Raw genomic sequence first — 10,116 nt, 5'->3', positions numbered from 1 at the left:
CTTGTGCTTCCTCATCTTCAGACTGAGTGTTTTGATCTTTCTTGGGCTCATATGCAAAATATTTCTCAATAGTCTTCCTCTTTTTTCTCTGCTTACTCATTTTCCCAGCCTGGTTTTGGGGTGCTTCCTGAGCTTTTGGGACACTCCCACAAGGGACTCAGTGTGTGAGTCTCTGTCTTCCCTCCTGGTCTGTGAATGACCATAAGCGCCCCCCTCTGCCACGGGGCTGAGGTAGGGGGGAACCCTGCTGTTCTATGGGGGGGCCTAGACTGCCATCAGGATCTGAATGTGGTTAGAGCCCCAGAGTCCTGTTCCAGAGGCCGAGGACAGACTCTGCAGTCTCTCTCTCTTCACTCCCCTCCCTCAGCTCAATGTGCTCATGCCCTGGAGGCTCCTGCTTACCAGCTCTGCCTGCTTCTGTTTCCTGGATTTGGGCTGCTGAAGGACCATGCTGCTGGCTGTGTGCCTTGAGGGCTGGGCTCTACATGCTGGCTCTGGCAGAAGTCCCCCACTGTTCCCCCACTTTGTGCTTGGTGCTCCCTGAGGTGCAGCTCAGGAGACTCCCCCACTGCTATGAGCCCGGGCTCCCAGCACCCTGGGGCTGCCTCCAGGAGGCTGAAGTTCTTTCACTCTGGTGGGCCACCCCTCTGGCGGGCTGCCCCTCCGACCCCGGGAAGCAGAGCCTTTCTGCTCTTTTCCAGGTTACCTTGGGTCCCTTCGTGGGTTCTGTCTCTGGAAAGTTTAGTTAGAGTCCTTAGTTTCAAGTTTTATCAGAGAGCGCCTAAGACTCTACCTCTTCTTGTCACCATCTTGGCTCCGCCCCCTTGATGGATTCTTGAAGTCTCATACAGTCATTATCTTCCAATTGCCCCCAATTTTCAGGAAATTATTTTCTTTTGCATCTTCTTTTTTCTTTGGACAATTTTATTTTTAAAGAAGGAGTTTTCTTTTTTCAATTGCCTAGTTGTATTTTTTCAGAGTTTTTTCTTCTTCCATTTGTTCAGTTGTATTTTTTAAGGAACTATTTTCTTCAGTCATTTTTGTTTCCTTTTCTAAGTTGTTGAATCTCTACCCCATATCTCTCAATTATTTTCCCATTTCTAATTATTGATTTTAAACTCCTATTTAATCTCTTCCAAGAAGACTTTTTGAGTTTGAGACAAATTCATATAGCTTTCTTCTGTGTCTTACTCATTTTGGTTCTACTTCATGATTTTCAAGACAAAACTTGACTCCTGGGCCACAGGGGAGCACTGTCTAAAGCTTCTGAGGCTTCAGGTAAAAGGCTTCCCCACTGCACTGGTACTGGCTGGTCTAGTAGTATCCACCATGCTGAAATTCCGAGGTTTGCAATTTTGTCTTCTTCTCTTAACCTAGAGGCCTCTCAATTGTTCTTCTGTGTCACTTGACTGCTTAACAGATAATTAGGGGCCTTGGTTGGTGATCTGTGCCACAGTTGATAATCTCCTGCATTATCCACCCCTGACTGCACTGGGTCATGATCCCTTTGCTCCCAGGTGAGCAAGACCTTTCCTGAATTCTTTATTAAGATATCTTAAGCAGGAAAATGTTCTACTTTTTTCTCTATTTTTGTGAATTCTGTCAATCTAGAATATATTGAGAGGAGTGAGGAACATTGTTCCTGTGGTAAATTTGGAAGAATTTAGGAAAGATCCTGACTTCTCTTTGCCATCTTGGCTACACCCCTATTTGCAGGCCAAAGTGGAGTAGGAACTGTTTTCATAGTAACAGAACAGAAAAGATTGCATGTAGTCACTCAATAAACCAAAGCACAGGACAGGAGAGGAGGAAAAACTTTTCTTTAGAACACACCTCCTTAGAAAATGTGAAAACGTTGAGGTTCCTTGAATTATTCTTGAAATTTGCTGCACTTAGAGCTTGAGACAGTGCTCTCTCCATCTTGGAAGCAGAACTTCACCTTAAAAATGTTAAAAGTTGAGAAAAAGACTGTAAATATGAGCAAATGATAGCAAAAAAGTGACCATAGAAAATTACTGTGGGGATAAGGAAGATCAAAATAAAGTGATAAAAACATAAGAAAATCAAAACTCCTATAATCAAAGCCTCCAAAAAATATGACTTGTTTTCAGGCCATGGAAAGTTTCAAAAAGGATTTTGAAAATCATGTAAGAGAGGTAGAGGAAAAATTGAGATGAGAAATAAGGGATGCAAGAAAATCAGTAAAATGAGTGAACAATTTGCTGAAGAAAACACATTAGCCTCCCCACACTCCCCTCCACACACACATACACACACACACACACACACACATACACACAAACACACCCTGAAAAACCGACTAGTCTTAAAATTATCTATAGTCATATAAAAAATGGTTGTAAATTACTATTTATTAGAAAAAAGCAAATTCAAATCACTCTGAGGTACCAACTCATACCTATCAGATTGGCTAATATGACAGAAAATAAAAATGACAAATGTTGGAGGACATGTGGGAAAACTGGCTCTATTGGTGCAGTTGTGAACTGACTGAACCATTTTGGAGAACATTTTGGAACTATACTCAAAGTTCTATAAATCTGAATACCTTTTGATACAGCAATATCGCTACCAGGTCTATATCCTAAAGAAATAACAAAATAAGGACCCCCATGTACAAAAATATTTATAATAGCTCTTTATGTGGTGGCAAAGAATTGGAAATTGAACATATACCCATCAATTGGGGAATGACTGAACAAGATGTGGCATATGAATGTAATGGAATATTACTATTCCATAAAAATCACAGGCAGTTATATATCAGAAAGACCTAGAAAGATTTTCTGTAACTGATACTAAATGAAGTATTTAGAACCAGGAGAACATTGCACATTGTAACAGCAATATTGTGTGATGATCAACCATGATAGCCTTAACTCTTCTCATTAATAGAAGAATAAAAGATAATTATAAAAGGCTTGTGATGGATCCACATCCTGTGAAAGTGCAATGGAACCTGAATGCAGACCAAAGCACACTATTTAACTTTAAAGTTTTTTTTCTTTCTCATGATTATTTGTCCTTCATCTTCTCATTCTTCTTTCTAAACATGATTAATAATGAGATTACGGTGTAGGGTATATTCAAGGAAGACTAGTACCTTTGATGTGGAGGCTGCTCAGTCATTTTCAGGGCTACTTTCCACATTTGAGTCACCTGTGGTTACAAAAAGCCATAGCATGCACAGTGACCATACTCTGGTAAACCATTTCAGCAGGTGGTCTAAATCAAGTTTAGGGTAATTGAGGGAGTCACAAACTCATTGGTACATTGTCAGGGGGAGTGTCTATCACTGTAGAATGTGAATGTCTTCCACTGGTGGAATAAGCTTATGAAAGCACATTGCTCTAACAGTCATGAAGTCAGCTGAAGTAGATGCCATGCTTTGTTTTTGTCAGATATCAAAGACTCCAAGGTCATCCACTGCACCACTGCATCTAGAGCCATCACTAGTTGTCTTTTTTAAAAATATTATTTATTTAGAATTTTACAATTTTCCCCCTAATCTTCCTTCCCTCCCCGCCCCCCACAGATGGCAGTCTGTTTGGTCTTTACATTGTTTCCATGGTGTGCATTGATCTAAGTTAAATATGATGAGAGAAATCATATCCTTAAAAAAGTATAAGAGTTAGCAAAATTACATAATAGGTGTTTTAAAAAACATTAAAGGTCTTTGGTCTTTATTCAAACTACACAATTCATTCTCTGGATACAGATGGCATTTTTCATTGCAGATATCCTAAAATTATTCCTGATTGTTACACTGATGGAATGAGCAAGAACATTAAGGTTGAACATCACCCCCATGTTGCTGTTAGGGTGTACAGTGTTTTTCTGGTTCTGCTCATCTCACTCAGCATCAGTTCATGCAAATCTTTCCAGGCTTCCCTGAATTCCCATCCCTCCTGGTTCCTAATAGAAAAATAGTGTTTCATCACATACATATAGCACAGTTTTTTGAGCCATTCCACAATTGGTGGACATTCCCTCAATTTCCAATTCTTTGCCACCACAAACAGGGCTGTTCTGAATATTTTTATATGTGATGTTTTTGCCCTTTTTCATCATCTCTTCAGGGTATAGACCCAGTAGTGATATTGCTGGATCAAAGGGTATGCACATTTTTGTTGCCATTTGAGCATAATTCCAACTTGCTCATCAGAAAGGCTGAATGAGTTCAGCTCCACCAACAATGTATTAGTGTCCCAGATTTCCCACATCCCTTCCAACATTGATCATTGTCCTTTCTGGTCATATTGACCAGTATGAGAGGTGTGAGGTGGTACCTCAGAGATGTTTTAACTTGCATTTCTCTAATAAGTAATGATTTAGAGCAATTTTTCATATGTCTATGGATCACTTTGATTTCCTCATCTGTAAATTGCCTTTGCATATCATTTGACCATTTGTCATTTGGGGACTGGCTTGTCTTTTTTTAATTTGACTCAGTTCTTTGTATATTGTAGAAATGAATTCTTAGTCAGAAGTACTAGATGTAAAATTGTTTCCCAATTTACTACATTTCTTTTGATCTTGGTTATAGTAGTTTTGTTGCTGCAAAAACTTTTAAATTTAATGTAATCAATATTATCTGGTTTGTTTTTAATAATGTTCTCTCTCTCTTCCTTGGTCATAAACTGCTTAGCTTCCATATATCTGACAGGTAAACTATTCCTTGATCTCCTAGTTTGCTTATAATATTGTTTTTTAATGTCTAAATCCTGTATCCATTTTGATTTTGTCTTGGCATAGGGTGTGAGGTGTTGGTCTAATCCAAGTTTCTGCCATACTAACTTCCAATTTTCCCAACAGGTTTTATCAAAGGGGGCATTTTTACCCCAATAGCTGGACCCTTTGGGTTTATCAAATAGCAGATTACTATAATCATTTCCTGCTATTTTGCCTAGTCTATTCCACCAATCCAACACTTTCTTTCTTAGCCAATACAAGACAGTTTTGATAACTGATGCTTTATAAGATAATTTTAAATATGGTAGGGTTAAGCCACCTTCTTTTACACTTTTCCATTAAATCCTTGTAAATTCTTGACTTTTTATTTCTCCATTTAAATTTGCTTACAATTTTTTCTAGCCCATTAATGTAAGTTTTGGGGACTTTGATTGGTAGGGCATTAAATAACTAGTTTAATTTTGGCAGAATTGTCATTCTTATTATATTAGGTTGGCCTATCCATGAGCAGTTGATATTTGCCCAGTTATGTAAATCTTATTTTATTTGTGTGAGAAGTATTTTGTAATTGTTTTCATAACGTTTCTGAGTGTGCCTTGGCAGGTCGATTTCCAAGTATTTTATATTGTCTGAAGTTACTTTAAATGGGATTTCTCTTTCTACCTCTTTCTATTGCATCTTGCTAGTCATATATAGAAAAGCTGAAGATTTATGAGGGTTTACTTTATATCCTGCGACTTTGTTAAAGTTGCTAATTATTTCTAGAATTATTTTAGATGATTTCTTGGGATTCTCTAGGTATACCATCATGTCATCTCAAAGAGTGAGAGTTTTGTCTCTTCCTTCCCACTTCTAATTCCTTCAATTTCTTTTTCTTCTCTTATGACTGAAGCTAGCATTTTAACACAATACTGAATAGTAGTGGTGACAATGGGCATCCTTGTTTCACCCCTGATATTATTGGGAATCCCTCTAGTTTATCCCCTTTGCATATAATGCTTCTTGATGGTTTTAGATAGTACTTATTATTCTAGGGAATCAATCCATTTTTTCCTATGCTCTCTAGTATTTTTAGGAGGCATAGGTGCTGTATTTTGTCAAAAGCTTTTTCAGCATCTGTTGATATAATCATATGATTTCTGATATGTTTGTTATTGATATAATTAATTATACTAACAGTTTTCCTAATATTGAACCAACCCTGCATTCCTGGGATAAATTCTACTTGGTTATAATGTATTATCCTAGAGATAACTTGTAAACATTTTGCTAAGATTTTATTTAAGATTTTTTTGTATCTATATTCATCAGGGAGATAAGTCTATAATTTTCTTTCTCTGTTTTAATTCTTCCTGGTTTAGGCATCAGCACCTTACTGGTGCCACAGAAAGAGTTTGGCAGAGTGCTGTCTATACCTATTCTCCCAAAGAATTTATATAGAATTGGAACCAATTATTCATTAAATGATTGACAGGATTCACTTGTGAATCCATCTGGCCCTGGAAATTTTTTCTTAATTAGCTCGATAATGGCTTGTTGAAATTCTTTTTCAGAGATAGGATTATTTATGTATTAAATTTCCCCTTCATTTAACCTGGGGAACTTCTATTTTTGTAAATATTCATCCATTTCACTTGGATTATCAAATTTGTTGGCATAGAGTTGGGCAAAATAATTCCAAATAATTACTTTAATTTCCTCCTCATTAGTGGTTAGTTCACCTTTTTCATTTATAATATTAGCAATTTGGTTTTCTTTTTATTATTTTTTTAATCAAATTAACCAAAGTTTTATAAATTTTATTGTTTATTTCATGAAGCATCTCTTCTTTTTTATTATTTCATGAGTTTTCTTAATTTCAATTTTATTAACTTCTTGAAATTTTAGAATTTCTAATTTGGTATGTAATTCAGGTTTTTTAATTTGTTCCTTCTCTATTTTTTAGTTGTGTGTTTAATTCATTTATTTCCTCTTTCTCTAATTTTTTCATATAAGCATTTAAAGATATAATATATCCCCTGATGGTTGCCTTGAGTGTATCCCATAGGTTTTGATATGTTGTTTCAATATTGTAATTATTTAGGATGAAATAGTCCTTTCTAGGGGCAGCTAGGTGGCACAGTGGATAGAGCACTGGCCCTGGAGTCAGGAGTACCTGAGTTCAAATTTGACCTGAGACATTTAATAATTACCTAGCTGTGTGGCCTTGGGCAAGCCACTTAACCCCATTGCCTTGCAAAAAAATTAAAAAAAGGAAATAATCCTTTCTATAATTTGTTGCTTGATGCACTCATGTTTTAAAATTTGGCTAATTAGTTGCCAATTACTCCTGGGTCTATATCTCCCTGGAACAATATTGCATATGATTTTTATTGCATTATGATCTGAGAAAGATGTATTCACTGTTTCTGCCTTTCTGCAAATGATCTTTATGTCTCCTTGCTGTCCCCCTTTTTAAGGAGATATTGTTTTTAAATCATTCTACCTCAGTCACAGAAAAGTCATGAGTGTCCATCACTTCTGACTAAGTATATTCTCTCTAATAAAGTTACAGTTCTTGAGAGTAGGGGTATCCTCAGTTTCATCTTATTGGATAAGTCTCATAGAGAAGTCATGAATGACCATTACTCCTGGCTAAGTATATTCTCTCTTATAGAGTTATAATTCTTGAGAGTTATGAGAATCTTTCTCCCAGGTTGGGATATAACCAGCTCCATCTTACTGGATAGCAGCTTTTTTTCTTTACCCTTTTTAAAATCTTTTTCATGTGTCTCTTGAGTTTCCTGTTTGATGTCCATATTTTCTATTTAACTCTGGTCTTTTCATCAGAAAATGTTGTAAGTCTCACATTTCATTAAATGTCCATCTTTTCCCCTGGAAGAGAATGCTCAGTTTTGCCAGATATCAGATTTTTGATGCATTCCAAGTTCCTATGCTCTTTAGAATATCTCATTCCAGGACTTTTGATCCCTTAATGTTGATGCATCCAGGTCCTGTGTAATCCTAACTGTGGCTCCTTAGTATTTAAATTGTTTCTTTCTGGATGAATGCAGGATTTTCTCTTTTATCTTATAGTTCTTGAATTTGGCCACTTGTATTTCTTGGTATTTTCATCTTAGGATCTCTTTCAGGAGGGGATTGATGTATTCGTTCGATAACTATTTTGCTCTCTGATTCCATGATATCAGGGCTATCCATCACTAAATCCTGAAATATTAAGTCCAGGTTTTTTTTTTTTGTATTCAATGTTTTCAGGAAGACCTATAACTCCCAGGTTGCTTCTTCTTGATCAATTCTTGAGGTCAGTGGATTTGCTGATGAGTCATTTTACATTTTCTTCTATCTTTTTTTTGATCTTTTGGCTTTGTTTAACAGAATCTTTTTGTCTCATGAAGTTATTTTTTGCAACTCCTTTTCCAATTTATCAATTGATTTTTGAAGGAGTTTTCCATTTGCACAAATGTAGTTTTTTGTTTTGTTTTGTTTTTAAGTTTTTGCAAGGCAAATGGGGTTAAGTGACTTGCCCAAGGCCACACAGCTAGGTAATTATTAAGTTTCTGAGGCCAGATTTGAACTCAGGTACTCCTGACTCCAGGGCTGGTGTGCTATCCATTTCACCACCTAGCTCCCTCCAAATGTAGTTTTGAGAGAATTATTTTGTTTTTTGCACTTGCCCAATTGATGATCTGAATTATTCTTATTTTGTATTTGCTCAATTGTATTTTCCAAGGATTTGTTTTCTTGTTGCAAGATGTTAATTTTCTCTTGAGTTTCTTTTCCCAGTTTTTCCAGTGGATTCTTAAACTCCTTCCTGATTTCTTCAAGGAAGTCTTTCTGGGCTGGAGCCCAATTCATATACTCACCAGAAGTGCTAGATCTCTGGGTTAGAATGTATTTCTTCTACGTATTTCTCCATGGGTCCCCCTTTCTGCTGGCCTTTCTTCATCTGAGAAAGATGTTTTCACTATTTCTGTCTTTCTGCAATTGATCATTTGGTTTTTATGCCTTACTGCATGGTCAATTTTTGTGTAAGGGCCATGTACTGCAGAAAAAAGTATATTCCTTTCTATCCCCATTCAATTTCCTCCATAGGTCTATTATGCCTAGGTTTCTAACAATCTATTTACCTCCTTAATTTCCTTCTTGCTTATTTTATGATTAGATTTATCTAAATCTGGAAACAGGGGTTTGAGGTCTCCCAACAGTAGAACTTTGCTTCCTGTAACTCATTTGGCTTCTCCTCTCAGAATTTGGATGCTATACTACATGGTGCATACATGTTTAGTATTGAAATTGATTCATTGTCTATGGTACCTTTAAGAGGATATAGTTTACTTCCTCATATCTTTTTAACTAGATTTATGTTTGCAGTCACTTTGTCTAAGATAAGGAATGTTACTCCTTTATTCACTTCAGCTGAAGCAAAACATAATAAAACATAATTCACTCCAACCTTTTTCCTTTTACCTTTACTCTGTATGTGTCTCTTTGCTTCAAATGAGTTTCTTGAAAGCAACATATTATAGGATTTTGATTTTTAATCCACTCTGCTATTCACTCTTGTTTTAAGGGAGAGTTCACTCCATTCAAATTCAAAGATATATTTACTAATTCTTATGCCCCCATGCTATTTTCCCTTTGTTTGTGTTTTTCTGCTTTTTTTACTTTATCCATATTGCCTAGTATTTTGTTTCTAAATAGCACCACCTTCAGTATGTTTGCCCTCCTTTATCCAATCCCCTCCCATTTCTTTCCCTTTTCCCTTTGCCCCTTCTTCCTTCTCTTCCTTCTGTCATATCCCCCTTTCCTCCCCTCTCCTCTTTTCCACTTTTAATACTTGAAATGTAAGATAAATTTCTTAACTTAACTGAGTATATATATATATATATATATATATATATATATATATATATATATGTATGTTAACTTAAAGCCAAATCTGATGAGAGTAAGATTCAGGAGGTTCTTAACTCCACCCTCTCCCCTCTCTAATGCAATAGGTCCTTTGTGCCTCTTAATATAATGAGATTTACCCCATTCAATCACCTCCATCCTCCTATCTCTTTACTGTCCATTTTTAAGGAGATGTTGTTTTTAAATCATTCTACCTGAGTCACAAAAAAGTCATGAGTGTCCATCACTTCTGACTAAGTATATTCTTTCTAATAAAGTTACAGCTCTTGAGAGTTATTAGAGTCTTTCTCCTAGGTAGGGATATAGTCAATTTCATCTTATTGGATAGCAGTTTTTTATTTTTTGCACCCCCCCCCATTTTTTACCTTTTCATGAGTCTCTTGGGTCTCCTGCTTGAAGTCCAAATTTTCTATTAAGCTCTGGTCTTTTCGTCAGGAAAAGTTGCAAATCTCCTATTTCATTAAATGTTCATCTTTTCCCATTGAACAA

Source organism: Macrotis lagotis, chromosome 5 (assembly GCF_037893015.1).
Source record: "Macrotis lagotis isolate mMagLag1 chromosome 5, bilby.v1.9.chrom.fasta, whole genome shotgun sequence".
In the NCBI taxonomy this organism is placed as follows: Eukaryota; Metazoa; Chordata; class Mammalia; order Peramelemorphia; family Peramelidae; genus Macrotis; species Macrotis lagotis.
Note: the sequence above shows the minus strand (reverse complement) of the source record.